This window comes from Scyliorhinus canicula, chromosome 9 (genome assembly GCF_902713615.1).
Source record: "Scyliorhinus canicula chromosome 9, sScyCan1.1, whole genome shotgun sequence".
NCBI lineage: Eukaryota > Metazoa > Chordata > Chondrichthyes > Carcharhiniformes > Scyliorhinidae > Scyliorhinus > Scyliorhinus canicula.
In genome coordinates, this window is record NC_052154.1 from 25,574,256 (window position 1) to 25,590,652 (window position 16,397).

Consider the following 16,397-nt stretch of genomic DNA (forward strand, 5'->3'; position numbering starts at 1 on the left):
AGACATTCAAATTAATGATAGTACAAATTTAAGCTTGCACAATCTGCACGGATATCATATACTCGCCACCTCACTGCTTCAAAAACTCTTTTAAAAGGCTGTTTACGTCAGACTGTTATCATTTGGTGTTTTTACTATCAAATACTCGGTCACACTCTCCAATTTCAACCATATTGAATGTCCTGATATCCGTGGAAGTAAAGTCTGCCAACAAAGAAATGTGAATGCTGCCAACCTCTGTGGCAATCAACCCCATTATTCTTGATTAGAGTGAGGATGGGCACAGTCCTTAAATGCAGAAGATGTTTTCTGAACTTGACTTTAGTTGCTATGTTTTTGAATTTAAATGTATTTGGCATTGTTAATTCTTAACTGCATATAAATTGAGAATATTGCCTCAGTGACAATGTTTTCCTTTGGTAGAGTAGTTGAGACAAGTGTAAAAGAGTGTTAGAATTGCAGTACTAACTGCCTGCCACCCGTCCCCAAAAGCAAAACTGTTGGATTGGTTATCATGTTATGACTATCTGCTATGGTCACAGGCAAGCTCTTACTTGGTGGGAAACAAAATTACATTATTCTTTACCACATTTTCTGTTCACATTTATGAGCGAAGCCATAACTAATGCATAACTATAAATGGGGTGGATAACTATAAATATTGGGATAAGAAGCAAAGTTACTTTGTTCAAATGGAACATAGGAGAGAATTTATTGCAACAGTAAGGGGTCACAATCTCCATAGACTTAAACATTGTACACCCCCCCCCCCATCTCTATCAACTTAGAAAAATCAGCTAAATTCCCCCATCCCCACCTCGCCCCCCCCAAAAAAATCAGCTGGATTCCCCCCCCCCCAAATAAATCAAATGTATTTCCCTCCCCCAATACCACCACCACACAGTGGTTACAAATTAGGACAAAAGTCATGTCTGAGTAGAATTAGGGTGAATGGGATAAAATGCAGTTTGTTGAGGTTGGACAAGTCATACGTTGGGACAGGATAAATATGCAGGTAATTAAGGCATCGAGGAGAGCTTCAGAAGCAGTTGGGGTCAGGTGCAAAACTGTCAATTGTTTTTTTTAAAGAAAGAGGTGATGTCAGGGAAGGCAGTACAATGCTCCTCCTGCAGAATGTTTGAGGTGAGGGACGCCGTCAGTGTCCCTGCTGATTTCATCTGTGGGAAGTGCACCCAACTCCAGCTCCTCAAAAACCGTGTTAGGGACCTGGAGCTTGAGCTGGATGAACTTCGGATCATTCGGGAGGCAGAGGGGGTCATAGATAGGAGCTTCAGGGAAGTAGTTACACCAAAGACTGGAGATAGATGGGTAACTGTAAGAGGGACTGGGAAGAAGCAGTCAGTGCAGGGACCCCCTGCGGTCGTTCCCCTGAGTAACAAGTATACCGTTTTGGATACTTGTGGGGGGGACGACTTACCAGGGGTAAGCCATGGGGTACGGGCCTCTGGCACGGAGTCTGTCCCTGTTGCTCAGAAGGGAAGGGGGGAAAGGAGTAGAACATTAGTAATTGGGGACTCAATAGTCAGGGGCACAGATAGGAGATTTTGTGGGAGCGAGAGAGACTCACGTTTGGTATGTTGCCTCCCAGGTGCAAGGGTAAGTGATGTCTCGGATCGTGTTTTCCGGGTCCTTAAGGGGGAGGGGGAGCAGCCCCAAGTCGTAGTCCACATTGGCACTAACGACATAGGTAGGAAAGGGGACAAGGATGTCAGGCAGGCCTTTAGGGAGCTAGGATGGAAGCTCAGAGCGAGAACAAACAGAGTTGTTATCTCTGGGTTGTTGCCCGTGCCACGTGATAGTGAGATGAGGAATAGGGAGAGAGAGCAATTAAACACGTGGCTACAGGGATGGTGCAGGCGGGAGGGATTCAGATTTCTGGATAACTGGGGCTCTTTCTGGGGAAGGTGGGACCTCTATAGACAGGATGGTCTACATCTGAACCTGAGGGGCACCAATATCCTGGGGGGGAGATTTGTTAGTGCTCTTTGGGGGGGTTTAAACTAATTCAGCAGGGGCATGGGAACCTGGATTGTAGTTTTGGGGTACGGGAGATTGAGAGTATAGAGGTCAGGAGCACAGATTTGACTTTGCAGGAGGGTGCCAGTGTTCAGGTAGGTGGTTTGAAGTGTGTCTACTTCAATGCCAGGAGTATACGAAATAAGGTTGGGGAACTGGCAGCATGGGTTGGTACCTGGGACTTCGATGTTGTGGCCATTTCAGAGACATGGATAGAGCAGGGACAGGAATGGTTGTTGCAGGTTCCGGGGTTTAGGTGTTTTAGTAAGCTCAGAGAAGGGGGCAAAAGAGGGGGAGGTGTGGCGCTGCTAGTCAAGGACAGTATTACGGTGGCGGAAAGGATGCTAGATGGGGACTCTTCTTCTGAGGTAGTATGGGCTGAGGTTAGAAACAGGAAAGGAGAGGTCACCCTGTTGGGAGTTTTCTATAGGCCACCTAATAGTTCTAGGGATGTAGAGGAAAGGATGGCGAAGATGATTCTGGAAAAGAGCGAAAGTAACAGGGTAGTTGTTATGGGAGACTTTAACTTTCCAAATATTGACTGGAAAAGATATAGTTCGAGTACATTAGATGGGTCATTCTTTGTACAATGTGTGCAGGAGGGTTTCCTGACACAATATGTTGACAGGCCAACAAGAGGCGAGGCCACATTGGATTTGGTTTTGGGTAATGAACCAGGCCAGGTGTTAGATCTGGAGGTAGGTGAGCACTTTGGAAACAGTGACCACAATTCGGTGACCTTTACGTTAGTGATGGAAAGGGATAAGTATACCCCGCAGGGCAAGAGTTATAGCTGGGGGAAGGGCAATTATGATGCCATTAGACATGACTTAGGATGTGTTGGTTGGAGAAGTAGGCTGCAAGGGTTGGGCACACTGGATATGTGGAGCTTGTTCAAGGAACAGCTATTGCATGTTCTTGATAAGTACGTACCAGTCAGGCAGGGAGGAAGGGGTCGAGCGAGGGAACCGTGGTTTACCAAAGAAGTGGAATCTCTTGTTAAGAGGAAGAAGGAGGCCTATGTGAAGATGAGGCGTGAAGTTTCAGTTGGGGCGCTTGATAGTTACAAGGAAGCGAGGAAGGATCTAAAGAGAGAGCTGAGACGAGCAAGGAGGGGACATGAGAAGTCTTTGGCAGGTAGGATCAAGGAAAACCCAAAAGCTTTCTATAGGTATGTCAGGAATAAAAGAATGACTAGGGTAAGAGTAGGGCCAGTCAAGGACAGTGGTGGGAAGTTGTGTGTGGAGGCTGAGGAGATAAGCGAGATACTAAATGAATACTTTTCATCAGTATTCACTCAAGAAAAAGATAATATTGTGGAGGAGAATGCTGAGACCCAGGCTATTAGAATAGATGGCATTGAGGTGCGTAGGGAAAAAGTGTTGGCAATTCTGGACAAGGTGAAAATAGATAAGTCCCCGGGGCCAGATGGGATTTATCCTAGGATTCTCTGGGAAGCCAGGGAAGAGATTGCTGAGCCTTTGGCTTTGATTTTTAGGTCATCATTGGCTACAGGAATAGTGCCAGAGGACTGGAGGATAGCAAATGTGGTCCCTTTGTTCAAGAAGGGGAGTAGAGATAACCCCGGTAACTATAGGCCGGTGAGCCTAACGTCTGTGGTGGGTAAAGTCTTGGAGAGGATTATAAAAGATACGATTTATAATCATCTAGATAGGAATAATATGATTAGGGACAGTCAGCATGGTTTTGTGAAGGGTAGGTCATGCCTCACAAACCTTATCGAGTTCTTTGAGAAGGTGACTGAACAGGTAGACGAGGGTAGAGCAGTTGATGTGGTGTATATGGATTTCAGTAAAGCGTTTGATAAGGTTCCCCACGGTCGGCTATTGCAGAAAATACGGAGACTGGGGATTGAGGGTGATTTAGAGATGTGGATCAGAAATTGGCTAGTTGAAAGAAGACAGAGAGTGGTAGTTGATGGGAAATGTTCAGAATGGAGTTCAGTTACGAGTGGCGTACCACAAGGATCTGTTCTGGGGCCGTTGCTGTTTGTCATTTTTATAAATGACCTAGAGGAGGGCGCAGAAGGATGGGTGAGTAAATTTGCAGACGACACTAAAGTCGGTGGAGTTGTAGACAGTGCGGAAGGATGTTGCAGGTTACAGAGGGACATAGATAAGCTGCAGAGCTGGGCTGAGAGGTGGCAAATGGAGTTTAATGTGGAGAAGTGTGAGGTGATTCACTTTGGAAAGAATAACAGAAATGTGGAATATTTGGCTAATGGTAAAATTCTTGGTAGTGTGGATGAGCAGAGGGATCTCGGTGTCCATGTACATAGATCCCTGAAAGTTGCCACCCAGGTTGATAGGGTTGTGAAGAAGGCCTATGGTGTGTTGGCCTTTATTGGTAGAGGGATTGAGTTCCGGAGCCATGAGGTCATGTTGCAGTTATACAAAACTCTAGTACGGCCGCATTTGGAGTATTGCGTACAGTTCTGGTCGCCTCATTATAGGAAGGACGTGGAAGCTTTGGAACGGGTGCAGAGGAGATTTACCAGGATGTTGCCTGGTATGGAGGGAAAATCTTATGAGGAAAGGTTGATGGACTTGAGGTTGTTTTCGTTAGAGAGAAGAAGGTTAAGAGGTGACTTAATAGAGGCATACAAAATGATCAGAGGGTTAGATAGAGTGGACAGCGAGAGCCTTCTCCCGCGGATGGAGGTGGCTAGCACGAGGGGACATAGCCTTAAATTGAGGGGTAATAGATATAGGACAGAGGTCAGAGGTGGGTTTTTTACGCAAAGAGTGGTGAGGCCGTGGAATGCCCTACCTGCAACAGTAGTGAACACGCCAACATTGAGGGCATTTAAAAATTTATTGGATAAGCATATGGATGATAAGGGCATAGTGTAGGTTAGATGGCCTTTAGATTTTTTCCATGTCGGTGCAACATCGAGGGCCGAAGGGCCTGTACTGCGCTGTATCGTTCTATGTTCTAAAGCATCAGCATTTAATAGCAAAATTAAATTTTCATTACTGTCTATCATTTATACATTCATTTTGTCAAAATATTAATTATTTCTTGATAACAATGTGGTAACCTAGTATGATGGGTTTCATGGGATGGGAGTGGATTGGCACGAAAGAAGAAAGGGAATTGATCAATGCACCAATTGTGGACTCCAAAATGGTGAAAATATACCACGCATGTTAAAAGGAAGCTGAACATTTCAAGGGGATGGAGAGAAAATGTAGGAGTAGCATGCAAATAAATCTTATACTTCCATTAGCCATATTTGAAAAGGTTAAATGAGAATAGCTCAGCATTCCACCATACTTTCTGTGCACTATATTCAGACCCATGTTTAAATTGACAGCTTTTTCTGAAATTGATTTGGCTTTGAATCCCTACAGTGCAGAAGGAGACCATTCAGCCCATCAAGTCTGCACCAACCCTCTGAAAGAATACTCTATCCAAATCCACTTCCCTGCCCTATTCCAATAACATTTTAACCTAACCTACACATCCTTAGACACTAAGGGACAATGTAGCATGGCCAATCCATCTAACCTGCACATTTTTAGACCGTTGGAGGAAACCGGAGCACCCGGATGAAACCCAAGGTATACACGGGGAGAAGGTGGAAACTCCACATAGTCACCCGAGGTTGACATCGAACCTGGGTCCCTGCTGCTGTGAGGCTAACCACTGTGCCCCTGTGCTTCTGAATGCTGGCCCTTGACAAAGCCCATCTATCCTGATGGTGAGCGGTTGCTTGCTTTCTAGATTGTGGTCTCTGCTAATTCTTGGGATACAGTAGCTTTTGTGTGATTTCCGTACTCCCAAGGACATATCTACCACTGAAGGTACAGATTCTTGAATTAATGCTCTGCTCCTTTCAAATGTTAAGCAGTTTCATACTTAATTGTTAAATTTGACTGCTCATCAGATAAAGCAGGCATGATCATCCAAGTAAAAACAAACATTCATATGTTGCCAAGGGATCAGATTTTTGTCAGAATCACTATGGTTTCCTTCTTCCAAATCTTTTGCACAACTCTTTGAATGAGAGAGAATGGAGAGAAATCAAACGTGAATAGTGTCACCCAGCAAAATTAGAAGCCAATAGAGGGGAGATTTGTAGAAGACAACGTGGGCTTTTGTCACACTGACACGGTAACAAATACCAAGAAGAAACAGATCTATCCTGCCTTTTGACTTGCACTGACTTCTTGGGAATTTATGGAAGCTTTATCAAGGACTGCTTAAGATTAGATAGGATTCCCTTGGTGCAGGAGAGCTGTGCCAAGTAATCTAATAACTGCAAACTACAATTAATGCAGCAGCAAAAGCACTTGGACATACAACCACAGATGCATGATAAGCAAACATTGAGAAACAATGACAACAATAGCTATGCGTGACAGAGGGTGAATGTTTTACATTTCTATTTTAAGTTGTGGTTAGCTAGTTACTCACGCATACTCCCACTTTCATTGTATCATGCAAGCAGAGGTTTGTTTGTAGCCTGGAGCACGACCAAATTAAGTTTTTATGCAGAGAGAAATCAATTTACACATCTCACTAAATGATTACCAGGACTACATAGCTTGGGATGCACATGCTTCGTGTGATAATAGGAGAATCTTTCCCACGTATGCTATTTGGCTTATAATTCCCTGTTTCAGCAAGTTTTCCCGCTACATATTTGTTGACTGATCTCCGTGCCAAGTGAAGGCAATTTGCTACAACTACTGTTAGGGTCTGCACAGGACAACTTAGATTGTATTATTACTAATGATCACTAAACAGCAATTCAACTGAAAAATGTGCACAGACATTGGGCGGACACAAGATGAGGGCCAACTGTGGCACTTCCCGTGATCAAATTGTCTTCTGGCATCGACTATCTAAATGCATGATGAATAACTGTAGTGCCAATAAAGGGTGTGGTACAAGAGGGCACTTGCATTTCTGAAACTGTATTCCAGCATGATTCAATGCTGGGAGGAGACAAAATCACAGCACGCAAACATTAATTTGAAGTTTACATTTGATCTCAACTGCCTTCACTGGATTTGAAAAGGTTTACGAGGTCAGAAAATTAACATAACTCGAGGTGTCAGCCACTCTCAAAATTTACCTTCAGCAAATATGGTATTATGGAGAAGTAAACCCGTAATAACATGTACTTAAACTTTCTCAAAATTCCAACTTAATACATAAACAAAATTGTCCAGGTTCTGCCATGCAACCGTGCTAATATCTATACGTAAATAATTGACACGCTGACATAGAATTGGAGTAATTTCTCCATCAGTCGCAGACACTCATCAGGATCAATTATATTCATTTCTCCAAATCTTTGCTAAGAGTGAGCTTATCAGAAGCTGGGTGTGAAGCTCAGTGGTCAAATACCGGTAATAAATGGCAAGTTAGCACAGTGGTTAGCACTGTTGCTTCACAGCGCCAGGGTCCCAGGTTCGATTCCCGGCTTGGATCACTGTCTGTGCGGGTCTGCACATTCTCCCCGTGTCTGCGTGGGTTTCCTCCGGGTGCTCCGATTTCCTCCCACAAATCCCGAAAGACGGTCACAGAAACATTCACAGAAATGTTTCTACTGACGATAGTTCCGTTCTCTCCAAATGAGACATTAAAAAAAAGGTTTGCAAGGACTAGTTTTTGCAAAGACCACAGGATGGCTGTTGCCAGAATGATATGTTCAGCAATCCCAACCAGATTCAGATTGTTGGATATAGAAATGTAGGTTTACTGACACTTGTGTTTGGCAGCACTCTTATAGTTGAAAAAGGGCAGGTGTACATTGACCACTAGATATCTCAAAGCACTTTAAGATCAATGAAGATCTTGTATGTTTGTACCATAGTGCCTGTTTTAATGTAGGAACCTCGAAATTAGCAAACGTGACACCACTGTTTAAAAAAGGAAGTAGGCAGAGAGCAGGAAATTATAGGCCAGTGAGCTTTCGGTAGTAGGGAAGATGCCGGAATCTATCATCAAGGAAGAAATAGCGAGGCACCTGGATAGAAATTGTCCCATTGGGCAGACGCAGCATGGGTTCATAAAGGGCAGGTTGTGCCTAATTAATTTAGTGGAATTCTTTGAGGACATTACCAGTGCAGTAGACAACGGGGAGCCGATGGATGTGGTATATCTGGATTTCCAGAAAGCCTTTGACAAGGTGCCACACAAAAGGTTGCTGCATAAGATAAAGATGCATGGCATTAAGGGTAAAGTAGTAGCATGGATAGAGGATTGGTTAATTAATAGAAAGCAAAGAGTGGGGATTAATGGGTGTTACTCTGGTTGGCAATCAGTAGCTAATGGTGTCCCTCAGGGATCCGTGTTGGGCCCACAATTGTTCACAATTTACATAGATGATTTGGAGTTGGGGACCAAGGGCAATGTGTCCAAGTTTGCAGATGACACTAAGATGAGTGGTAAAGCGAAAAGTGCAGAGGATACTGGAAGTCTGCAGAGGGATTTGGATAGGTTAAGTGAATGGGCTAGGGTCTGGGAGATGGAATACAATGTTGACAAATGTGAGGTTATCCATTTTGGTAGGAATAACAGCAAACGGGATTATTATTTAAACAATAAAATATTAAAGCATGCCGCTGTGCAGAGAGACCTAGGTGTGCTAGTGCATTAGTCACAGAAAGTTGGTTTACAGGTGCAACAGGTGATTAAGAAGGCAAATGGAATTTTGTCCTTCATTGCTAGAGGAATGGAGTTTAAGATTAGGGAGTTATGTTTCAATTGTATAAGGTGTTAGCGAGGCCACACCTGGAGTATTGTGTTCAGTTTTGGTCTCCTTACTTGAGAAAGGACGTACTGGCGCTGGAGGGTGTGCAGGAGATTCACTAGGTCAATCCCAGAGCTGAAGGGGTTGGATTATGAGGAGAGGTTGAGTAGACTGGGACTGTACTCGTTGGAATTTAGAAGGATGAGGGGGGATCTTATGGAAACATTTAAAATTATGAAGGGAATAGATAGGATAGATGCGGGCAGGTTGTTTCCACTGGCGGGTGAAAGCAGAACTGGGTGACATAGCCTCAAAATAAGGGGAAGCAGATTTAGGACTCAGTTCAGGAGGAACCTCTTCACCCAAAGGGTTGTGAATCTATGGAATTCCTTGCCAGTGAAGCAGTTGAGGCTCCTTCATTAAATGTTTTTAAGGTAAAGATAGATAGTTTGTTGAAGAATAAAGGGATTAAGGGTTATGGTGTTCGGGCCGGAAAGTGGAGCTGAGTCCACAAAAGATCAGCCATGATCTCATTGAATGGCGGAGCAGGCTCGAGGGGCCAGATGGCCTACTCCTGCTCCTAGTTCTTATGTTCTCAGCAACACAATTGCACACAGCAAGTTCCCACAGAGAGCAATGTGTAAATGACCAGGCAATCTGATCTTATGATGTTGATTGAGGGATAAATATTGGTCAGAACACCAGGGCTAACTCTGTTATGGGATCTTTCTTGACCACCTGGAGGGCAGCCAGGACTTTGGGTTAAATGTTCCACCAAAAATGGCACCTCCAATATTGCAACACACCCTCAGTCCTGAAAGGTTAGTCCAGGTCAGGGTTTCCCAAACTTTTCCAACCACGGAACCCATTTGACCTCCCAAGAGTACTGATGGAATCCCTAAGAAACATTAGAACATAGAACAGTACAACACAGAACAGGCCCTTCGGGCCTCAATGTTGTGCCGAGCCATGATCAGCCTACTCAAACCCACGGATCCACCCTATACCCGTAACCCAACAACCCCCCCCCCCCCCCCCACCCCCAACCTTACTTTTTAGGACACTACGGGCAATTTAGCATGGCCAATCCACCTAACCCGCACATCTTTGGACTGTGGGAGGAAACCAGAGCACCCGGAGGAAACCCACGCACACACGGGGAGGACGTGCAGACTCCGCACAGACAGTGACCCAGCCGGGAATCGAACCTGGGACCCTGGAGCTGTGTCAAACCACCATGCTAAGAATTCAACCACACAAACATGATTATTGCGCAATAGGTACAAACATCCAAAACCAAACTTTAAAAAAAATGTTTCCACAGCTTATAGAACATAGAACATTACAGCGCAGTAGGGGCTCTTCGGCCCTCGGTGTTGCGCCGACCTGTGAAACCATCTGAAGCCTATCTGACCTACACTATTCCATTTTCATCCATATGTCTATCCAGTGACCACTTAAATGCCCTTAAAGTTGGTGAGTCTTCTACTGTTGCAGGCAGGGTGTTCCACACCCCTACTACTCTCTGAGTAAAGAAACTGCCTCTGACATCTGTCCTACATCTACCACCCCTCAATTTAAATCTATGTCCCCTCGTGTTTGTCATTTTTATAAATGACCTGGAGGAGGGCGTAGAAGGATGGGTGAGTAAATTTGCAGATGACACTAAAGTCGGTGGAATTGTGGACAGTGCAGAAGGATGTTACAAGTTACAGAGGGACATAGATAAGCTGCAGAGCTGGGCTGACAGGTGGCAAATGGAGTTTAATGCAGAAAAGTGTGAGGTGATTCATTTTGGAAGGAATAACAGAAAGGCAGAGTACTGGGCTAATGGTAAGATTCTTGGTAGTGTGGACGAGCAGAGAGATCTCGGTGTCCATGTCCATAGATCCCTGAAAGTTGCCACCCAGGTTGAGAGGGTTGTTAAGAAGGCGTACGGTGTGTTAGCTTTTATTGGTAGGGGAATTGAGTTTCGTAGCCATGAGGTCATGTTGCAGTTGTACAAAACTCTGGTGCGGCTGCATTTGGAGTATTGTGTGCAGTTCTGGTCGCCACATTATAGGAAGGATGTGGAAGCGTTGGAAAGGGTACAGAGGAGATTTACAAGAATGTTGCCTGGTATGGAGGGAAGATCATATGAGGAAAGGCTGAAGGACTTGAGGCTGTTTTCGTTAGAGAGAAGAAGGTTAAGAGGTGACTTAATTGAGGCATACAAGATGATCAGAGGATTAGATAGGGTGGACAGTGAGAGCCTTTTTCCTCGGATGGTGATGTCCAGCACGAGGGGACATAGCTTTAAATTGAGGGGAGATAGATATAGGACAGATGTCAGAGGTAGGTTCTTTACTCAGAGAGTAGTAAGGGCGTGGAATGCCCTGCCTGCAACAGTAGTGGACTCGCCAACACTAAACACATTCAAATGGTCATTGGATAGGCATATGGACGATAAGGGAATAGCGTAGAGGGACTTTAGAGGGGTTTCACAGGACGGCGCAACATCGTGGGCCGAAGGGCCTGTACTGCGCTGTAATGTTCTATGTTCTATCACCGTCCGAGGAAAGAGACTCTCACTGTCCACCCTATCTAACCCTCTGACTATCTTATATGTCTCTATTAAGTCACCTCTCAGCCTTCTCCTCTCCAATGAAAACAACCTCAAGTCCCTGAGCCTTTCCTCGTAAGACCTTCCCTCCATACCAGGCAACATCCTAGTAAATCTCCTCTGAACCCTTTCCAAAGCTTCCACACCCGTCCTATAATGTGGTGACCAGAACTGCACGCAGTACTCCAGGAGCGGCCGCACCAGAGTTATGTACAGCTGCAGCATGACCTTGTGGCTCCGAAACTCAATCCCCCTACTAATAAAGGCTAGCACACCATATGCCTTCTTAACAGCCCTATTAACCTGGGTGGCAACTTTCAAGGATTTATGTACATGGATGCCGAGATCTCTGTTCATCTGCACTACCAAGAATCTTGCCATTGGCCCAGTACTCTGCATTCCTGTTACTCCTTCCAAAGTGAACCACCTCACACTTTTCCGCATTAAACTCCATCTGCCACCTCTCAGCCCAGCGCTGCAGCTTATCTATGTCCCTCTGTATCCTATAACATCCTTCAGCACTATCCACAACTCCAGCGACCTTCGTGTCATCTGCAAATTTACTAACCCATCCTTCTACACCCTCTTCCAGGTCATTTATAAAAATGACAATCAGCAGTGGCCCCAAAACAGATCCTTGCGGTACACCACTAGTAACTGAACTTGCTCGGCTCACAGGTCTATAATTACCAGGGCTGTCTCTACTCCCCTTCTTGAACAAGGGGACAACATTTGCTATCCTCCAGTCTTCTGGCACTATTCCTGTCGACAAAGACGACATAAAGATCAAGGACAAAGGCTCTGCAATCTCCTCCCTGGCTTCCCAGAGAATCCTAGGATATATCCCATCTGGCCCAGGGGACTTATCTATTTTTACATTTTCTAAAATTGCTAACACCTCCTCCTTGTGAACCTCAATTCCATCTAGCCTGGTCGACTGAACCCAAGTATTCTCCTCGACAACATTGTCTTTCTCCAGTGTAAACACTGATGAGAAATATCCATTTAACGCTTCCCCATCTCCTCTGATTCCACACACAACTTTCCACTACTATCCTTGATTGGCCCTAATCTTACTCTAGTCATTCTTTTGTTCCTGATATACCTATAGAAAGCCTTAGGGTTTTCCTTAATCCTAACCGCCAACGACTTTTCATGTCCTCTCCTCGCTCTTCTTAACTCTCCCTTTAGGTCCTTCCTGGCTAACTTGTAACTCTCAAGTGCCCTAACTGAGCCTTCATGTCTCATCCTAACATAAGCCTTCTTCTTCCTCTTGACAAGTGCTTCAACTTCCTTAGTAAACCACGGTTCCCTTGCTCGACAACTTCCTTCCTGCCTGACAGGTACATACTTATCAAGGACACGCAGTAGCTGTTCCTTGAAAAAGCTCCACATCTCGATTGTACCCATCCCCTGCAGTTTCCTTCCCCATCCTATACATCCTAAATCTTGCCGAATAGCATCATAATTGCCTTTCCCCCAGCTATAATTCTTGCCTTGCGGTACATACCTATCCCTGCCCATTGCTAAAGTAAACATAACCGAATTGTGATCACTATCACCAAAGTGCTCACCTACATCTAAATCTAACACCTGGCCGGGTTCATTACCCAGTACCAAATCCAATGTGGCCTCGCCCCTTGTTGGCCTGTCTACATACTGTGTCAGAAAACCCTCCTGCACACACTGCACAAAAACTGACCCATCTATAGTACTCGAACTATAGTATTTCCAGTCAATATTTGGAAAGTTAAAGTCCCCCATAACAACTACCCTGTTACTCTCGCTCCTGTCGAGAATCATCTTTGCAATCCTTTCCTCTACATCTCTGGAACTATTCGGAGGTCTATAGACAACTCCCAACGGGGTGATCTCTCCTCTCCTGTTCCTAACCTCGGCCCATACTACCTCAGTAGACGAGTCCTCAAACGTCCTTTCTACCGCCGTAATACTTTCCTTGATTAACAATGCCACACCCCCCCCCCCCCCTCTTTTACCATCTTCTCTGTTCTTTCAGAAACATCTAAATCCTGGAACCTGCAACAACCATTCCTGTCCCTGCTCTACACATGTCTCCGAAACTGCCACAACATCGAGATATCAGGTACCAACCCATGCTGCAAGCTCACCCACCTTATTCCAGATGCTCCTGGCGTTGAAGTAGACACACTTCAAACCAGCGTCTTGCTTGCCGGTGCCCTCTTTCAAACTTTTAACCCTATCCCTGACCTCACTACTCTCAACATCCTGTACACTGGGACTACAATTTAGGTTCCCGTCCCCCTGCTGAATTAGTTTAAACCTCCCCAAAGAGCACTAACAAATCTCCCCCCCAGGATATTGGTACCCCTCTGGTTCAGGTGAAGACCATCCTGTTTGTAGAGGTCCCACCTACCCCAGAATGAGCCCCAATTATCCAGGAAACCAAAACCCTCCCTCCTGCAACATCCCTGTAGCCACGTGTTCAACCCCTCTCTCTCCTTATTTCTCACTTCGCTAGCACGTGGCACGACTGTAACCCATCTTCCTTTTTCTTTTACCTGAGGTGTGACTACCTCCCTATAACTCCTCTCAATAACCCCCTCTGCCTCCCGAATGATCCGAAGTTCATCCAGCTCCAGGTCCCTAACACGGTTTGACAGATAAGTTACAAGTTGCATAACCAAGCACAACAGAGGAAAGATTAAAATTACAGAAGAGAAAAAACAAAGAGCGAAAATGGAAACAGAAACAAAGATCATTATCCATATTTACATACACTTATCTCCACTCCCTCTGTGGCTGCCATCTGCCTTTGCTGTGCTCCCTAGTGTGGCCCGAATGTATATTAACTGGTGTGTTCTTGATGTTCACTCTGGTTTCCTGTGTGCCCCCTGGCCCGTCCCCTGTGGCTCCCCCCGCCCCCCCCCCCCGCCACCATCTCCCTCCCCCCCACCCCCCCACCACCATCTCCCCTTCCTCCCCCCCCTCCTTTTATTTTCCTTTACGTTCTGTGGCTCATCCTTGTCTCCCTCCCCTCCCCCCTCGGTCTACTGGCTACGGACAATTCTTGAAACAAGTCGGTGAATGGCTTCCACGTCCTGTGGAAGGCCTCTTCCCACCCCGAGATGGCAAATTTTATCTTCACCAATTGGAGGAATTCCGCCAAGTCGCACAGCCAGTCTGCACTTTGGATTTGCTGCCGATTGCCAGCTGAGCAGGATTCTTTGGCAGGCAATATGGGAAGCAAAGGCTAGGGCATCAACCACTCTCCCCATAAAGAGTTCTGGCTGCTCGGCCCCAAAGATCAGAACACTTGGACATGTCTCCACCCTCACTCCCACAACCTTAGACATTGTCTCAAAGGTCTTCCAGAACCAGACAGGCCCAGAACATGTGGGTGTGGTTGGCTGGGTCTCCCTGGCACTGTTGGCATTTGGCCTCCACCTCCAGGAAAAACCTGTATATTCAGATTCTAGTTAGGTGCGCTCGGTGCACCACCTTTAGGCTCAGTCCTGCGCATGTGGGGGTGGAGTTCACCCTGTGTATGCTACCATCCAGGATTCTCCCCTAATTCTATGCCGCGTTCTTCCTCCCATTTTTCCCTGGTCTCATCCAGGTGGGAGTGTACCTCTTCTGACAGTCCCTCATAGAGATTCCCACAGTTCCCCTTCCCTAGGTCGCCCCCGACCAACAGTTGCTCAATAGCGAATGACCTGGTAACTGGGGGTACATCGTCGTTTCCCCATAGAGGATGTTTTTGACATCCATGTGTCTCAGTTTGTTTCTTTTTGGTAGTTGGAACCTCTCCGTGAGTTCCTCCAGGGTTCGTATACTGTCGTCTGTGTATATGTCCAACTGCCAGTGTCCCTTTGTCCTGTCTCCACCTTTTGAGGGTGGTATCCATTGTTGTAGACATAAACCTGTGGTTGTTGCAGATGGAGCCATAGTGGACATTTTGGTCAGGCCGAAGTGTTGTCTCATCTGATACCATGTTCAGAGCTTGGCTACCACTACTTGGCTTCTGGAGTACTTGGTTGGACAGGATGGGAGTGCGTTGTGACTATGGCTTGGAGAGATGTCCCTATGCAGGAACTCTCCTCCACCCTCACCGATTCTGCTCCCAGTTGCTCCAGTATGGAGTCGACCAGTTGCTTCCTAGCTGCGCTCTCTTTCCTATCCTTGCGCGCCTTGTATGCCATAATTTCTCCCCTTATCTGCCTTCAGCACCTCGCAGAACATGGAAGGTGAGACCTCCCCATTTTGGTTCTGGTTGTTGGTATCATACCCGTCTATGGCTTGTGATATCCATTTACAGAATGCCTTGTAGGCAAGGAAGGCCTTATCCAGCCTCCATGGGGTGCTGGGGCTGGCCCATCTCTCTCTCACACACGTGCACACTCTATCGCACACTCAATCCCCTGCACCTGATCAATGTTTGCGATAAGTAATAACACAGCAGATTAGGTAGTGCCAACCTCCTGACTGTCTATTCCTTTGCAAAAAAGTCCTACGAACCAGAAGGGTCTTACCCGCCCAAACAAAAGTAGATGTCAACATATTGACCCTACCAAAAAAAGCCTCAGAAAAAAAGATTGGGAGACACTGGAACAAACACAAAAACCTTGGGAGAATATTTTTCACCATCTGGACTCTTTCTGCCAAAATCGATGGGGGGTTAAATTCCATCCACCAAAGGGCCATGTGCTGATATCAGGCAGGGACAGGAGAAAACTCTGCTGTCACAACTCTTAGAGCTGAAACATCTGTTAATACTCATCACGTAGATGAAGCAGGGCAAGACAGAGGAGGGCGGCCAGCAGCTGTACTCCAGCAATAAACAAATGCCACCAGGAAAAGTAGTCAAGCAACAACAGAAAGGGGAGGAGAATGAAAGGCAGCAAGAACAAAACAACCTCTAAATACAATCACATTATTATTCCAGCATTTTATTTATTAACATTGATCAAATTTGGAATAAAAACTTGTGTTTATATTTAGAACTCCACATGATCTGAAAGGAATACATGCGCGAACCAGTAATTATCTGAA

General features: G+C 45.7%; 1 protein-coding gene across 1 annotated transcript in view; it reads right to left on the reverse strand.

Moving 5' to 3' along the window:
• The window catches only part of vps9d1 (VPS9 domain containing 1), a 132,194-nt gene that overhangs the window by 30,957 nt on the left and 84,840 nt on the right, over window positions 1-16,397 (reverse strand). The window lies entirely within an intron of this gene.